Source organism: Malaclemys terrapin, chromosome 11 (assembly GCF_027887155.1).
Source record: "Malaclemys terrapin pileata isolate rMalTer1 chromosome 11, rMalTer1.hap1, whole genome shotgun sequence".
In the NCBI taxonomy this organism is placed as follows: Eukaryota; Metazoa; Chordata; order Testudines; family Emydidae; genus Malaclemys; species Malaclemys terrapin.
In genome coordinates this window covers 71884419-71902810 of record NC_071515.1, presented here as the reverse complement: position 1 = coordinate 71902810, position 18392 = coordinate 71884419, and the positions used below count along the sequence as shown (strand labels likewise).

At 44.4% G+C, this 18392-nt stretch overlaps 1 protein-coding gene across 2 annotated transcripts in view; it reads right to left on the bottom strand.

The window, feature by feature from the left end:
- The window catches only part of LOC128845079 (uncharacterized), a 79694-nt gene that overhangs the window by 26552 nt on the left and 34750 nt on the right, over window positions 1-18392 (bottom strand). Inside the window, exon 1 of one of the 2 annotated variants that reach the window (XM_054043295.1) lies at window positions 3489-3679. The exons of the other annotated variant lie outside the window; for it this stretch is intronic. The gene's annotated coding sequence lies outside the window, so the exon portion shown is untranslated. Of the gene's footprint in view, window positions 1-3488; window positions 3680-18392 lie in introns of those variants that run through there. 2 annotated transcript variants of the gene reach the window in all.

Genomic DNA, 18392 nt, shown 5'->3' with positions numbered 1-18392 from the left:
AAATTAATGGCTATTTATTCCCCTGCCATCAAAAAATTAGGCCAAAGTTCATAGAATGTGTGTGTACTTTGCAGATGAACACATACTGTACTTCTATCTTCTGTAGAGTCCACAGTGGAATAGAATCTTATAATACATTTACTGACAATCACTAATTTATGCAGCACTCTATAGAAGATATAATGTGCATTCCTTGCCCCCAAAGAGCTTTCAATCTAAATAAAACATAGGGCAATGGCATACGGCATGGCGCGTCAGTGAAGGTATTAATTATGATAATAGAAATAGGGTTACTTGAAGGGGAGTTTTAAGCAGGGATTTGAAAGTGGGGAGAAAGGACACTTGACCATGAAGTCAAGAACCAGATGGCAGAAGCTAAAGCGCTCAAATGGGATGTCGATGGATGTATAAATGTAAGTTGGCAGTGGGGCTAGCATGGGGAAAGTACTGAAAGAGAATGGGGGAAAGGAGCTGCATGGCGCAACGGGGAAGAGTGTAGGGAATGAGTAGAGGACAAAATGAGAGCTAAGACGTAGCCTGGGACAATCTTCAGTAGTAAGGACATTACAGAGGAAGATGAGTTTAAATATTACAAAGTAAGAGACAAAAGCAGCAAAGAGTCTGTGGCACCTTATAGCCTAACAGATGTATTGGAGCATAAACTTTTGTGGGTGAATACCCACTTCATCAGACGCGTGACAGAAGTAAGAGAGAAGCCAAATGGGAGATTCAAGCGGGGAGGGAGGTGAAAGGTTGGACTGGTGAGAGAAACAGATGGATTTTGGTCTGACTTGACTGGAGAGACCCGAGAGGCAGGGAGAGAGGCCAGGTAGGAGAAGGCTACAGTTATCAAAATGACAAGGGCTATTGTTTGAGTGCACCAGCAATTTAAAACAATCTTTAGTTGATTAGCTTATCCTTACCCTGAACTACAAGGGCTGCGTTTCAGGATGTTGTTGTTTTCCTTTGACCCTTGGGCTGCATTATGTGCATCTCTGTAATAGAGCCTGCAGCTGCAGACACTGAGGGCATGGATGTGAGTGACATTTACTCACAAAAATAATCCCAACAACTTCAGTGGGATTACTCATGTGAATGAAGTTGGTGATGTGCATGTATTTGTAGGTTCTGACAAACGACCTTGCTAGAGGGCTAGCAGAAAGGGTGGCAAGTTGTTCTCACATCAGATAAGGACCAGAAAGAGAGGGTCTCTATTATCATGCATGAGCCTAACTTTCTGAAAAATTCTCATTTACAACTAAAGTTGTCCAAGCTTCACCTCAGGCAAGAGGTAGCTGGGGCAGGGCAGGGCAGTAAGAGGAAGTAAGTAAAATGGTCTTGAAGTGAAGGCACTGAACTGAGACTCAGAAGATATGGGTTCAGTTGCTGGCTTTGCCATAGACTTTGTGTATTTTGGGTAAGTCACTTAGTGTCTCTTTTCTTCAGTTCCCCATCTGTAAAGTGGAAATAACACTTCCCTTCTCTCACCTTCTGTCTATCTTTTGTAAGCTTTTAGGGGCAAAGACTGTTGCTTACTACGTATCATTACTGTACCTAGCACAAAGCAACAGAGGGTCCTGTGGCACCTTTGAGACTATCAGAAGTATTGGGAGCATAAGCTTTCGTGGGTAAGAACCTCACTTCTTCAGATGCAAGTAATGGAAATCTCCAGAGGCAGGTATAAATCAGTGTGGAGAGTACCTAGCACAGTATGCCCTGATCTCAGTTGGAGCTTCTGGACATTGTCAATTCTGATAATCTCATCTATTTTTGACCCCTATGAAGATGTGGAAGAGAATGTACTTTTCTACTGTAAGAAAACATCAAGAAGCTACTTTTTGGCTTACATGTTACCACCTGAAATGCTCATGTTGACTGTCCCTTAGCAGGGTCTAAATGCCAAACTCTTCTAACAGTATGAATGGAAATGCTGTAGCCTCATTGATTCTACACAGGGTGGGATAGGATGGCTTGCCCCTTTAAAGGCTGGAGGTCTGGAATCAGCCAGCCTTGGCCTCTTACTCCTGCCTGTCACACCTGAGATGAGGAGTGGGGTCTAACTATTAGAACCAGCTGAGCATTTAGGAGCTGATTCCCCAATGAAGAGCAACAGAAAGCTACAGAGTGAGAAATGCTTAAGGAAACTAATCACCACTATGAAGTGGGAGTGAAATACACCTCTACCCCGATATAACGCAACCCAATATAACACGAATTCAGATATAACGCGGGAAGGCAGCGCTCCAGGGGGGTGGGGCTGCACACTCCAGCGGATCAAAGCAAGTTCGATATAACGCGGTTTCACCTATAATGCAGTAAGATTTTTTTGGCTCCCAAGGACAGCGTTATATCGGGGTAGAGGTGTACTATAGAAACTGCTAGGAATGAACAGAACACAGTAGCAAACCTTGAATCTTCAGGGCAAAGTTTTCAAGCAGGAAAGGCCTAGGAGTATGGTCTTGAGGGGGATTCTGAGAACTTAATTTTGGGAACTGTTTTATGTTAATAATTTTAGCTCTGAGCTGGGGTGTTGATGAATCAGAGATAAGTTTGTGCTGATAATCTGAGTTCAGGGGCCCTGAATTAAAGACAAGAGAAACGGAGGCAGGGGCCTGCAAAGCAACCTCAGACCATGACAGGAACAGGGGGCACTTGGGAGGCAGCCAGTCGGTTCACATGTGTTCTGGCAAATTAAGGGATGGGGATTGTTGTTCTGAGAGAATTAATATAAGGGATGAGTTAATGCAGTCTACATCATTTCCCCCCCCCCTTTTTTATTACACCATATTTTTGCAACCATGACAACTGGACCCTTGATAAGCTGCCAACCCAATGCACTAATCAAGCAGTTCAGACCCCTTTTGCAAAAGCAGAAGGGCTCTGGTGTTCTCCCATAGCACAAACTGGCTCTCTTGTGCTCTCTCCCAAAACATATCCTCAAAGCAGGGGATCCAACTCCATCCCCCAAAGTCAGACTCCAGTGCCCACAGACGTGTGTAACTTTTGGCCAAGATGGAGTCTGCTCTGCATCAGGAAAAATCCCTTCTACCCAAGGGACATCTGTTCCAAACCCCCCAGAGTGAACACACACACACTGGAATAGTACAGTGAATATAGGAAAGGGAAATATTTATTCACAGAGGGATGAATGGAGGAAAATAACGGGGAAAGACATGGAGAGCGGTAAAACAGAATTGCATTCAACACAAGGCCCTGCACAGGCCCAGTGGTAGCACAGTCTGAAAGGGCAGACACTGAGCAATGCATCTGCACTCAGAGTTCGGGAGCCCTGGGCAAAGTTCCAGTCCCGTGGTGAGTCTTGAGTGCTCCTGGTCGTCTTCGGCGCTAGTGAACTTTCCCCAACAAACCCCTCCGGGGCCCTCTTCTGCCGCTCTTGCAAAGCCACACAGAACGACCCCCTCCCCACTTAACTAGCTAACTGCCTCCCTCCTTATCCCCAGTGCAAGGCCACAAGCTCCAGTACTCACAGCCCCATGCAGCTCTGGGCAGCAGTGACACCGGGTCCAGCTCCGGCCTGTCTTCGGGTGATTCCTCCCTGGCCCAGTGCTCCCCCTGGCTCCTGTCCTGGGGTGTCCCGGTCGCTGCTCTGTCCCTCGCAGACTCCGGCTGCTGCTTTCTGTGAGGGCCCCGCTGGCTGCAGCCCTTCTGTCTGGAGCTCCAGACACACACCCTGTCGCTCTTCCCCCACCCCCCTGCACTTCCTCCTTCAGGCACAATCAGCACTCCCCCCCCTCAGGGCAAAGATTTAAAGGGCCATGCGCTCTAAACCCCAAGGGGTTACACACAGGTGGTGTGTACTGGAGCCTCAATCTCTACCCACCTCACACAAGGCCTTGGTGCCCATAAAAAAAACACACTGGAGGGACTAGGCACAGAGAAAAGCCCCCCTCCAATCTACACAACCACTGAGAGGCTGGGGACAGAGCCCACTCTGAACAGACACACTGAGGGGGGGCAGGGATGGCCAGGGACAGAACCCCCTTCACAAAAACACTGAGGGGGGCAGGTTAGGAGCAGAGCACACCCCACAGAACGGGGGAGGGGGGAGGCAAAGCCCCCTCCCCAACCCAACCAGTGGGGGGAGGAGGAGAGGGAGGAACAAAGGCCCCTCCCCCCACCCACAGCTGCAGGAAACGGAGGGAACCAAAGCTCCCCCAAATAGCCAGCAGTGGGGGGGAGACAGCAGCCTCCTCAACTAACAGCCGGGGGGAACAGCCCCCCGCTCTCTCTCTCACACAGAACGGTCCCCACCCCCGTATAACGGCTCTGGAACCCTTGCCATGGGGCAACGCACACCTCAGCCTTGGGGCCAGGGCCGGCTTTAGGCCAATTCAATCAATTCCCCTGAATCGGGTCCCACCCCTAAGAGGGCCCCGCGCCCAAGCCCCGGTACAGCGTACCGGGAAGAGCTGGTGTGCTGGACCCGGGTGGCCTGGCTTCCCCACACCCCCTGCCTGCAGCCAGCCCCTGCCGCACCCCCTGCCCTGTCTCCAGCCAACCCCTGCTGCATGGCCCTGCCCAAAGCCAGCCAGCCCCACACACACCCCTGCCCGCACCAGCCTTGCACCCTCTGCCCTGCCTGTAGCCAGGCCCGCGCCCCCTGCCCTGTCTCCAGCCAACCCCTGCCGCACCCCCCTGCTGCCCATCGGGGATGGAGGTGAACGTGGTAGCACATGCCAGACAGGTTTGCAAGGCACATGCTATAATTAATGTAACCAGTGCAGGGTGTAATAAGTAGGGATGGGTTAATAAATCTACAGCAATATACTAGTACAGCTGTTCACATTTTAATCCTTGCTAGCAAACAAATGCTGAAAAATTCAGCCCTGATAGCGTGGCTGCAATAGTGCAATGCCGTAATCTTATCATTGTCAATAATAATTAAACCCTGAACTGATAAGCCCAATGGAGTGGCTTTAATGGTGCATGCAGTAATGTTACAATCATTAATAATCAACTGGTAAAATGATAACCCCAATAGCTGCTGTAATAGTGTGTGCAATAATGTCAAACTCATCGTTAATAATCAAACGCTGGAACAATAAACCCAATAGCAGCTGTAATAGTGCATGCAATCGTGTTATAATCATTAATAGTCAAATGCTGCTAGAATGATAAACCTAATAGCAGCTGTAATAGTGCATGCAATAATGTGAAAATCATCATTAATAATCAAACACTGGAACAATAAACCCAGTAGTATGGCAGTAATGTTATAATTAATAATCAAACCCTAGAATAATAAACCCAGTAGCAGCTGTAATAGTGCATGCAAAAATGTTATAATCATTACTAATCAAATGCTAGAATGATAAACCCAATAGCAGCTGTAATAGTGCATGCGATAATATGAAAATCATCATCAATAATCAAATGCTGGAACAGTAAACCCAATAGTATGACAGTAAGGTGTGCAGTAAACTTATCGTCCTTGATAATCAAACAGTAGAGCCAATAGAGGGGCTGTAATTGTGCACTCCATAATGCCGTAATCATAATTAATAATTAAAGGCTAGAACGATAAAACCAATAGAGCAGCTGTAATTGTGCCTGCAGTGATGTAATAATCAGTCTGATTAATCAAATGCTAGAACAATATTTCCAATCACTAGAGCCCTGCGCAGATACAAAATTTGTATCCACAGACATGGTCCGCAGATGTAAAACAGATATCTGCAGATTTGCAGGGCTCTGCCAGTCACACACCTCAGTCCTTAGGCTCCTCCCTATGCTCGCTGCCTTGACAGTATAACCCAATTTCTTTTTTTATTTCCTAGTGGTCAGCCAAAAACATTACTTGCTGTAATTACAGCTGCTCTTTCTACCTGCTCTCAGAAAAGGTGGCAGTACAGAGCAGTGGCTCTCAACCTTTTCAGACTACTGTACCTCTTTCAGGAGTGTGATTTGTCTTGTGTACCCCCAAGTTTCACCTCACTTAAAAACTACTTGCTTATAAAATCAGATAAAAATACAGAAGTGTCACAGCACACTGAAAAATTGCTTACTTTTTCATTTTTATCATATAATTATAAAATAAATCCATTGGAATATAAATATTGGACTTACATTTCAGTGTATAGTATATAGAGCAGTATAAACAAGTCATTGTCCATATGAAATTTTTGTTTGTACTGTCTTTGCTAGTACTTTTTATGTAGCCCATTGTAAAACCAGGCAAATATCTAGATGAGTCAATGTACTCCCTAGAAGACCTCTGCATACCCCCAGCAGTATGTGTAACCCTGGTTGAGAACCACTGGTATAGAGCATTGAGTGACTGCAAAAAAAGTGATTGCTATGTCAGCACAGTAGAGGAAGTGGGTAACCATGCTCAATAGCTGTTTTGAATAGGGTTTTCAGGTGTCCAGCAGTGGTTTTCGACCAGAATGGCTAGTCAAAAAGGGACCCGGCCTCCCAAAGTCCGGTCGGTGGCACATCAGGGCCAAGGCAGGCTTCCTGTGGCTCCTAGAAGAGGCAATATGTCCTGTGGCTCCAAGGTGCAGGGGCATCCAGGGGGCTCCACGTGCTGCCCCTGGCTCCGCAGCTCCCATTGGCTGGGAGGCTGGGAACTGCAGCCAGTGAGAGCTGCAGGGGCGGCACGTAGAGCCGTCTGGCTGCACCTCTGCTTAGCAGCCGCCCAGAGGCATATGCTGCCACTTCCGGAAGCCGCCTGAGGTAAGCGCTGCCTAGACACCGCACCATGCACCCTAACTCCCAGCCCTGAGCCCCCTCCTGCACCCAAACTCCCTCCCAGAGCCTGCACCCCCTCCCACACTCCAGAGCCCCCTTCTGCACCCTAAATGCCTCATCCCTGGCCCCACATAAGAGCCCGCCCCCGCATCCCTCTCCCCCCCCCCCCCCCCCCGCATCCCAATGCACGGCCTTAGCCCGGAGCCCAATCCCACACTCCAAACCCCTTATTTCTGGCCCCAGCCCAGAGCCCATACCCCCTCCCACACCTCAGCCTGGAGCCCCCTCCTACACTCTGAACCCCCCAGCCTCATCCTGGAGCTCTCACCCCCTCCTGCACTCCAACCCCATGCCCCAACCTGGTGAAAATGACTGAAGGTGAGGGAGAGCGAGCGACGGAGGAAGGGGAGATGAAGTGAGGGTGCGGGGCAGGGAGTGGGGCAACGGTGTTCGGTTTTCTGCGATTAGAAAGTTGGCAACCCTAGTTTTGAAGCTGATGTAGAAGGCTTTATTAAGGGCAGACATTCCTGCATGTATACATATAACTCCACACCACTTAGTCAGAAACTCTAAGCTCCTGGGCAATCAGTAATGATTTCTGTCAGGGGTACAAAACTGGCAGCCAGGTTGAGCACTGATCAGATCCAGCCCAGCTTGCATGGAGAAGATAGGAGCTGCCAGAGGTAACCCAGACTAATTTGAGAATTGGATCTCAATACAGTTTCCTGTAATTTTACAAATTAGTTGGACATTATTGGTCTGCAGCAGTTATATGTTAAGGTGTCTTTATTGGCCTTAATCCCAAGAAGGAAAATAAGTATTTTTTTATATAGCTGTGGATTATAGTTAAGGGGATAGGGAAGTTTGCTACTTGCCTAAAAGGCTGCTACCTTATTCTGGTTATTCCAAGAAGTACGCTTAGAATTAAGTAAGTAGGGCAATTACATTTGTGTGATATATCTATTGTTGAGATGCAAGGTATGGCCCTGTGCCCTGACTAGTAGAGCACCAGTCAGATCTAGCCCATTCCTGCAGGGAGAAGATAAAGCTGCCATGGGTAACCCAGACTGATCTGTGGTTTGGATCACAGCAGCTTCCTGTAATTTTACAGAATTCAGTGGAATTGAGACAGGGGAAACACCATAAAGAAGCAATTACAGACTGGAGGCCAAATGTCTTTGGGAGGTGTACTACATCACTGAACTAGACAGTGTGTGAGCATAACAGCTACAGTCAGTGTAAAGGTTTTTTTCTTTCTTCCTTGAAGTTGTGTAAATCCTTAATTATGTGGCTGCTGAAACAACTTGTTATGCAGAACAGCTAAATGTTTTATTTAATTGTCAATATAATACCCAGTGTGGGCCTAGATGAAAGCAGAATCTCTCTGATTGTCAGAAATGCCAATCCCTATATTGATTTTGTAAGATATTATATTAGGGGGTTAGGGCCTGTGTTATATTCTTTATTTTAAAGGAAAAATAACAAATCTTTAGTTAGTGATGTTAATCTAACTAGGGTACATTGTAACTGCTGTGCTGTAACGGTTGATCTTCGGCGTGTTATAAAAGAAATCTGAAATTATTACTTGTGAATGGGTAACTGTCTTATGGTAAAGACTGGTACTGGATTCCTAGGAAGAGAAAGAAAGTGAATCCTATTATAATTTTCACTTCTGGTATTTGGAAAGGATCCTACAAAAAATCCTTGTAATCGCTTGCAAGGATAGAAATTCTTGGTCTGTGCAAATACTTGAAGTCAGAAAGAAGAACTCTGTAGCACAGAATTGGTAAGTAAATTGACTTACCTCCCCTCTAATAGCTTACAGTAGTTTTGCTTCGTTGTGTGTCTCCGTTGTTGTCACCCCCACACAAGGTAATTTGGAAAGCATTTTATGGTAGTGCTCTGACAGATAAGGAAAATGGGGTTTGCAAACCTGCTTCAGCTATTTCCTTCCCCATCCCAACAAAGACTATGACTATCTCAGGTGATTTTCAAACTTTTCCATACTCTGACCTTCTGTTAAAAAGTTTAGGAAACCCCTTCCTGTTTAGCTATAAAGAAAGGGAGGGTGGTCTCAATCCACTGGTCATGACCCCAGGTTGAGATCTATCCAGCCTTTGCAACTAACTACGCACCCTAGCACCTTCCCTTTTGTTCATTCAAATTGTTCAGTAAAACACACATGATCTAAGTCCAGTTCTGCTGGTTCTCACCTATTTAGACAAACCAGTATGTCCTTTGGCATGCCCCACACTCTAGACTGTTCTTGACATGTCATAACAAAGACAAATGCAAAGTGCTTAACAAAGACAAATGCAAAGTGCTCCACTTAGGAAAGAAAAATCAATTTCACACATACAGAATGGGAAAAGACTGTCTAGGTAGGAGTACGGCAGAAAGGGATCTAGGGGTTATAGTGGACCACAAGCTAAATATGAGTCAACAGTGTGATGCTGTTGCAAAAAAAGCAAACATGATTCTGGGATGTATTAACAGGTGTGTTGTGAGCAAGACACGAGAAGTCATTCTTCCGCTCTACTCTGCTCTGGTTAGGCCTCAGCTGGAGTATTGTGTCCAGTTCTGGGCGCCGCATTTTAAAAAAGATGTGGAGAAATTGGAAAGGGTCCAAAGAAGAGCAACAAGAATGATTAAAGGTCTTGAGAACATGACCTATGAAGGAAGGCTGAAAGAATTGGGTTTGTTTAGTTTGGAAAAGAGAAGACTGAGAGGGGACATGATAGCAGTCTACAGGTATCTAAAAGGGTGTCAGGAGGAGGAGGGAGAGAACTTGTTCACCTTAGCCTCTAAGGATAGAACCAGAAACAATGGGTTTAAACTGCAGCAAGGGAGGTCTAGGTTGGACATTAGGAAAAAGTTCCTAACTGTCAGGGTGGTTAAACACTGGAACAAATTGCCTAGGGAGGTTGTGGAATCTCCGTCTCTGGAGATATTTAAGAGGAGGTTAGATAAATGTCTATCAGGGATGGTCTAGACAGTATTTGGTCCTGCCATGCGGGCAGGGGACTGGACTCGATGACCTCTCGAGGTCCCTTCCAGTCCTATAATCTATGAATCTATGTTCTAGTCTACAGCACACAAAAGGGCTGGAAAAATCTTCCTACTGCTCGCCATGCACTACAGGAACTGACACATCTGAAAGGAACTGTAGAATATGAGGTGACTTTTTATGGCCAGTTTGTGGGTTGCAGATCAAAACATGAAGGTAGAGGGCCAAGAGGGTGTAGCAATATTACTGCTAAACCTACCATCTATGTGTCTGTCTCTCTCTCTGTTTCACTCTAGAATGTCGGCCCAGAACCTTCACCTGACCCTCTGCCTGGCTTTCTGCTATTGGTTCAAAACAACAAACCACTCCTCACACAATGGGAATTCTGAGGCCATTTGATAACATGAGGGAAGCCCTCAACTCATCATTCATGGAGGACTCCTGACTCTGGCCAAACACCCACTGACTTCAGTGACAGCAGCAGTCCCTTTGGCAAGATGCTAAAACAGAAGCTCCCTCAGAAAGTATTAGCAATATGACCATGCATGTGAGGGGATACTACATGGCCCCAGTGGATAGAGGACTGGACTGGACTAGACTGAGACTCAAGAGACCTGTCCAAGCTCTGCCACTGGCCTGCTGAGTGACCTTAGGTGAGCCATTTGCCTCGCTCCATGCCTCGGTTTCTCCATCATAAAAATAGGGATAATGATACTGATGTCTTTTGTAAGCGCTTTGAGATCTAATGATGAAAATTGCTGTATGAGAGCTAGGCGTTTCTTGATATTGATGAATCGGTATTTATTTTTACCATTTCTTAAACACTTTATTGAAATAAGACTAAATGATAGTTTCAGTCATCTTGGTGGGATGCTACATTGCCCTCACTAGAAACAGAAGGCGACGGTTAAATCGGTCCAGCTACATACCACATCACTGTGGGAGCTGAGCACCTCTGCTGTTCTGTATGGGCTGATCCAAGTGTCCTGAACTGATGCACTACTTACTGACTGGCCTTTTTGTGGACTCTGTAAAGATTCTGTCTCTCTTACCCTCAAAGTTGGGCCTCTGTGCAGCAAGATTTTATTTTTATTTCTAAACATTAAGCATTAGCTGGGTTTAGAAGATCATAATCATCAAGTAGCATTTCAGGCAGAGCAGCTTGGTTTGCTCTATCCCCCATATGTGTTCCAAAGCTCCTTCTGAAAAAAACATTAACCCTGTCTCCGCTGCTAGCAACTGCAGTCTCTCAGCTGCAACAGAATATCTGCATTTCAGAAGAGATATGTCGCATGGGGCAGCAGTTTGCCCCATGTGACTTAGCCCTATTGAAGGGCTTAGTCCAATAAACTCATCTAGACAAGGGATACTCACCTGAGTAAGGATTTGCAGGACTGGGGCTTTCTTAGGCAGATATAATGTAGTTAGTTACAATTCTTCCAATCAAACATTAAATTATCTTTGGAATTAGTGTAATAGATTTTATTTTTTTAAGCATGAGACTAAATGTGATCTTCTGATGTTTTGAAAAAGTCATGGTTTTCACTGTCGTTTGCATGAGCCCCCCATTAGTAATGTCTGCGTTGATTTAAAAAAAGTTTTAATTTTTTTTTCTGTAATATGCGTAGTCTCAGGAAATGTACAAAGAGCTTAACCTATTGATCAAACTGTACAGTAAATCAAATTGATTACACTATGCTATCCTGCTTAGGTCAGATTGTATTAATTTTAGTCCAGAGAAACTAGACAAATTTTCAATGTTGAAAGTATTTGTTCTTCCGTGGAGAATGTCTTTTTTTTAACCCTCCCCAACATTTTAGAGATGTTTGGATATGAGAATTTAGTTTGGATCTAACTCTAGTTAAAATACGATCAAACAATTTTAGTGTAATTTGGTGCATAATTCGGCATCCTCTAGAACAGAGTAAAATGTGATGCTGAGAAATCTGGGGCCCCGCCAGTCATGACAAACGTACAAGTGCTCAAACACAACCAACTAAATTCCTCTCTCTGAATATGATCCTGCTCCCACTGAATTCTGGCAAAAATGCCATCATTTTGAAGCCAGTGGCAGCAGGGTGGGATCCTTGTTTGCTGGGTTCCAAACTGAATTATTATCCATGCAGAAAATAAAATGGGTTTTACATAGATGTAAGATTCCTCTTTCACCAGCTTTTTCTAGCTACTGAGAGGGTCCACTGCAGAAACTGTTGGTCTCTGGGAAGCAACTCTTTGCCCTACAAGGATTATCTGCAGCTCTGACCTCAGAACTCCAGGTAATTGAATTTCAGTTCAAACTAAGATGAATGTGGAACACTAACAGGAACACTGCACAAAATGATTTAATCAGTGTGCAATCAGGCCAAACAAATCCATGAATCATTGTAATGCAGCTGTACTGCATGAGATGCCGATAACTACAAAGGGAAGCATTACAGACTGGAGAGAAAAATGTAAGTGGATCATTATCTTCCACATCAAATGAGTGGCTATTACCAGAATTGTTTTGAAGCTGGGCAAACTTACTTTAATGGACCAAATTCACATTGATGGAGGAACTCCGTTGACTCAAATGGAGTTCCAACTGGGAGGAACTGGAACCGATGGCCCTCTGTTGTACCCTGTGGTGGTACTCAATAGAAGTTTGCAAATCAAGTAGTTGGGCATCTAAATGGGTGCAGAGTGCCATTCTTTGTCACAATTTAGCATTCATGTGCAAGTGCAGAAGAAAAATTTGCACCTGCAGTATTGGAGGCCCTTCATTTTTAAAATGTAGGTCAATGACTTTAACAGGGAAGGATGGGTAGTTAAGAGAAACTTTACATTTTCTCTTGACCTCTGAATTGTCAGCTATTTAAAGGGGAGTTTGCATTGACTCTTTGTTTTTGAGGTTCTCACGTTTTCAGTTAAATATTTCTTCATATTTGGTTTCTGGCCAGCACTAGAAGCAGAAAGATCAGGAATCTCATACCCAAGCTTGTTCTTATGGGACTTCCAGCCCAGTTTTGCAGACCAAATAAATTCCAATTATTCTCAGAACAGCATTTATACATCAGGATAACAATTCCACTGAACCCAAATTCTGAGTCTTTTGCTTCACCCGTTTCTAATCTTCATAGTTATTTTTAAACAAACAGCAAATTTAAATTTTGTGTCTAAGTCACTTCATTATGGGAAAATGACTAAAACCAGTTACCTTTGCCCAAGATGATCATCTTGACCCAGGCAGTAAATGCCCAGATTAGTTCTGATTATCAAATTTAAAGAGCAGTCTTTGGCTACTGATAACTTCCCTTGGGACAATTTCTGTAATGCACATTTTGGAATAGCCACTGGATGGCACTGTTGTGCTATAGAGTATACAATTGTATGTGATTTTATTTGGCTGTAAATATAGAGTTCCTTTAAAGACAAAAGACCAACTTCATCTTTTGTATGCATCATAAATTTGAAGTAACTTAATCAAGGGCAGTGATGTTATATTAGATTTACACCAGTGTACTAAGAGCAGAATTTGAACCAGATGATGGAAAGCAATATTTTGGATTTTTTGTCAGTAATGTTTATAGAAACAAAATATGTGCACCTTAAATATATACAGCAGTCACAGAAATAGGTGCAAAAGAGAGAACATCCAGTCCCAACTCCACCCATGGTGATAAATGCTAATCCTTACATTGAATCTAATAATCTCACCACGATGGGGCTGGAACTCACAAACATTTTTTTAGGTGGTCACAATGGTTTATCCTTTAGACCACTGGGGCTATGAAATCAACTACATTTCAATTCAAAACAGACTCATCTTTCTTTTTTAAATCATAATTTGAATTTTTTATGGAAAACATTAATGAAGTTTTAAATTTACCAATGAAAATTTTTGATAATGTTTTTGTTTAAAGAAATTGAAAAATGGCATGACATTTTTCACACAAAATATATATGTGTGTGTGTGTGTGTGTTTTTCACAAAGAGATTTCATTTTCAAATGAGACGCTTATTTCTGATGAAACTTTTAATTCAAAAAACTTTGACCAGCTTTGATCTCTAGTAGGGTGAAAAATAGAATCATGAATATAACAATTTATTGTTCATGTGAACCTATTCTGATTAACACACCCTGCATGTGTTCTATATCAGTATGGGATATGGAAGAGTGTAAGAGATGTTCTGTAGATATATTTGAAGAACAGGGAAGTAAATTTATGCCATGTTGTGATTCTTTTCCTTTTCTTACGGTGATGGTGGGCAGGGTGGTGGAATTCCTTTCAATCTGATGAGCATGGCTGCCCTCCACTGCTAACCAGTCCATATAGCACCCTGAAGATCACGGATGGCTGAATCAGTCCAGGAACTCCTTCACCATACTCAGTGGAAAAAACCCTGCCCTTTTTCATTTTAGGGCTGTTTCTTTACTTCTGGGTTCCAGCCAGGGCTGGAAGTAGAAGAGCCCGAGCACTGTGTGGGAGGTTGTTCTCATGATCTTTCTGCCTAACCAGTAGCAGAAAGTATGGTGAATCTCGGGAGAAGTCTGTTATGCTGATCCAAGAATTTGGGTTCTATTCCTGGATATCACTGATTTGCTGCCATGTTTCTGTTCCTCTGCTTATCTATTTGTAGAATGAGTATAGTTTTGATAATATTTGCAAACCTCATGAGTTCTATGGTGCTTGATTATTTAATGTCTATAAGTGCTGTATGTGTATAGAAGCACAGAACAGAACTCGTAGCCCCTGGGAAAGGCGGGAGAAGGTGGCTCAAAGCCAGCTTCGGTGCCCTCCTGATTCTGGGCTGCTTTGGGGGTCAGAATGGCCCCCTGCATAATTTAGAGCAGCTCTGGGAGACTTGCCTGGACTGCTTATGAATAGCTCTGCATCTTGGATCTACTTAGAATGGCGTTAGCACTGGAAGGGAAGACCCTGCTCCAAACACTCCCCTTATATTTTTGCAGTCCCACCCCTTATATGGGCTGGGAGGCTCATAGGGCAATCTGCAGCTGACTTACCCAGTGACTCTACCAGGGGAGTTCTCCTCTCCTCCAGCTCATCAAGGGGCTCTGATAGCTCTGTACACTGTTTCCACCACCACCTGAATAACTGGTAGTGAACTTACTTTTATTACTTCTTTACAGTAGCATCTTGGGGCCCTGATCTCAGCTAAGGCCTCTTTGTGCTAGGCCCTGTACATACACATAGCCAGAAATTCGCTGCCCTGAAGAGTTTACAAGCTAAATAGATAAGGCAGATATAGGAGGTATTATTATCCTCATTTTACAGATGGGGAACTGAGGGCAAATGAATTACAAGTTAAAGTAGAAGACTTTGAGTCAGAGTTCCTGCTTTGTATTCCCAGAACTGATGCTTACTCTGTAGCCTTTTCTACTCTAGGCCTTTTTCCACTGCTACAATTTCCCATTATTGCTATCATCAGTTGAGTTCCAGGTGGTAGCAGGTTTGGGAGCATTAGTGTATACAATGCGCCAGCAGCCCCTGGCTCTCCAATCACTGTGTCTTCTAGACCTACTCTGAGAAGGGTTAGAAAACACAGTGATTAATACCCTGGAACCTACCATACACTAGTTCACCCACCATCCCACCATTTAAGGCCAAATCCAAAACCCGCTGAAGCCAATGGGAGTCTTTCCATTGACTTCAGTGGGCTTTGGATCAGGCTGTTGATTCCTGCTGATGTAAGAGGAAGTACCATTGGGCTCTAAATCTCCTGTCTTCCTGCACTCATCAGTATACTTCCTAGGCAATAAGCCAGCTCAGATGAGTTTTCAGACTCTTTGGCCTACAGTTAACTGTTTTGTTTCCCTTGGAAATATGTTTACGTTACATAGCAGCTTCACTCCACTTCTTCTTACTATTATTGTTTGCCATCTTTTTCATAGGCAGCTGACAAACGGAGAGAGCAGAACGACCTATTGATGAACTGCTTTAACTCTGCACCAGAGCTGGCAGGAAAAAGGCTCTTTTAGCTCAGTGTTTTGGGAATGGAACAACAGATGGTCCTTGGTCACATTTTACAGATGTTATTCCAGTTTTCACTGAAAATTACAAAATGTGGATCCCTGGAGTTTATACATTTCCAAAGTATTCTAGGAATGGGAAAGTGGAAATTTCTTGCTGTAGTGCTCAAGGCTTCAGCAGTGCCAGGCATTTCACTCTTTTTTTTGTTTTGTTTTTTTTGTTTTCATATGGAGCCTCTACAGCTTTAACGCACCTACAACTGATTCATTTGTCCAGTGCAGTTCATACACCAGAGGAACATGTGCTGGTGCCTAGATACTACAGCATGGCTACGTTAGATTAAATAGTCGTGTGGTTATGGCGCTGGAGTGGGACTCGGGCGATCTGGATTCAGTTCTTAGCTCTGCCACAGACTGTGTGACCTTGTGCAAATCACTTAGTTTTTTTGGTCCTCAGTTCCCTGGTATCTTTGTAGCTCTGGGGGATCAGCAGTGTGGAAGGGCAGAACCTCTTGTTTGTACTATGAGGTGTGGGGGCAAACCCAATCTCCCAAGAACAATCTGGGGGAAATGGGGCAAGAGAATGCTTATCATCTTCTCCTGAGTATTTTGGTCAGAGTAGTAAGCTACTGAGGCCCTGATTCTATAACAGGAATCCTTCAAGCAGACCCCTGCACCCATGTGGAATCCTATTGATTCCATACAGGCCCAGGGATCCCCCGGTACACATGTAGTTGCAGGCTCAGGCCCTGAGTTTGTTCAGTGTTACTGAAAAGCCAATGTAATTGGGGGGTAGCATTTGTCTGGGTGGTTTTTTTTTTTTTTTTTTTTAAGCTGTGATCTTTTCCTTCCCGATCCATTCCTGTCAAAGCAGGGAGGAAGTGGCTCCTAATCTGAGAGAGAATTTCCGAAACGGAAGCAGAGACACAGCATTTTACATAGCAGGACCCTGGAAAATGCTGATGGGTTTGGCTGTAAATTTCCAAAAGGTCAGGTGTGCATGCATAGAGGAAGCTTGCTGAATGCAGATAGAGTGCTGGAAGGGAAAAGGGAGTCAGGCTGCCTGTTGGCAGCTGCAAGGAGTTTCCTGACCCTGCTTGTTTACTTGCTGAAGAGTTTGATCCCTTTTGAATGAAATCCCTGTAAAGTCTTTTCCCCAGGGCATAAAGGGGTTGGCTTGATTATTGGTTATTTAATGTCTTTGGGACAGATTCTCTTCTCAGTAATATCAGTGTAACTCCATTGACTTCAATGGTCTTGTTCCTATCCTCCACCAGTGTGAGTGGTCAGAGCCCTTCGTTCTTGGCCCGCAAGATGGAACTACTTCAGATTTGTATTGGTATGGCCAATACACTGCCCCATTCAAGGTCATGGTTGCAATATATGCTTTAATTAAATAAGACCTGCTCTGCCTCTCACAGGGTAGTGTGAGCATTAGCTCCTGATTGGTGCGCAGCACTTTAAGCTCCTCTGAAGTCAGATACTATATACATACAGAGTATTATTATCAGTGAGTGGTTTGGAATGGGATAGTTCAGTTACTGAGGGTTTTTTGGTGAATGTTGTCTTCACTTGCACTAAATTGCCCAGAGCGGGCCAAACACTACAGCAGCCCACCCTACGTTCTGTTTTTCTTTGCCTCCTTCTTTCCTGAGCTAGCTAGTATCTTCTCAATGCCCAGATAGTCTTTGTGCACCTCATCTACTGGCACAGTATCATGATGGTCTCCGATGGTAGTTTGTTGTCTGGGAGTGAGCCTCGGCCGTTAACTTTGTCTGGGGCCCAAGACTGGTGCCCCAAAATACATGGTGGGTTGAAATTACCCTCCCTCTCAGCACTGAGGGCATGACAAGAGTTGTGGTCTAGGGTTTCAGCAAGGCATGTTGGGAGAAAGGACTATTTTAACGGTATTGGATACATTCAGAACTGAACAGCTGTATGTCATAGTGCCTATACTGTTAGAAGTCAGTGGAGATTCTCCTTTAGCAAAAGTGCTTTTGGAGCAGGAGGCTGTAAATTATGTAGTCATTGCAGTCATCATGAGTTCTGAGGGGTCATGGTGTGTGGTACAGTGACATCCTAGGTATCCATGGATTTGATACAACAATACCGTGCCAAAAAAAAAAAAAAAAGGAAATTACAGTGAAGGGAGTTTCCAGACGGGCTTTTCTTTTGTGGCCTCTCACTTGTGGTTTCTTTAACCTCTGTGCACAGAAATTACAAAATCCTCTTTCTGACTGGCAGAACAGTGAAATTACACAGTTACCAGTACAGGAAGAAGTTGGATTGGGTTTGTCTTAATTGTGAGGTAATCAAATTATTTCAACTAAAGAGATGTGGGGAATGCCTTTGGGCAAAACCAGTGCAGCAATGACCAGTTAGTTGATGTTGGCCGTACGGTTAACAGTCCGAAAGGCAACATGGTCTTATAACTGACCACAGGGTTAGGAGCTAAGGAACTCCTGAAATCTATACCTGGCTTGGCCACTGCATGGCCCTGGCTACTTTGGGCCAGATGATTGATTACTTAGGGCAGCACAAAGTGAATTTAAAGCTGCTGCAGGTTTGGACCAGAGAATTTTCCCCTGCGTAAAGGGGATATCCATTGATGGCAAGCTGATCACAGAATTAGGAGCTCAGAATACCTGACACTTTTACCAACTGCTTCCCCCACCCCTGTGGTAAGGGCAAAGAGGGGATTTG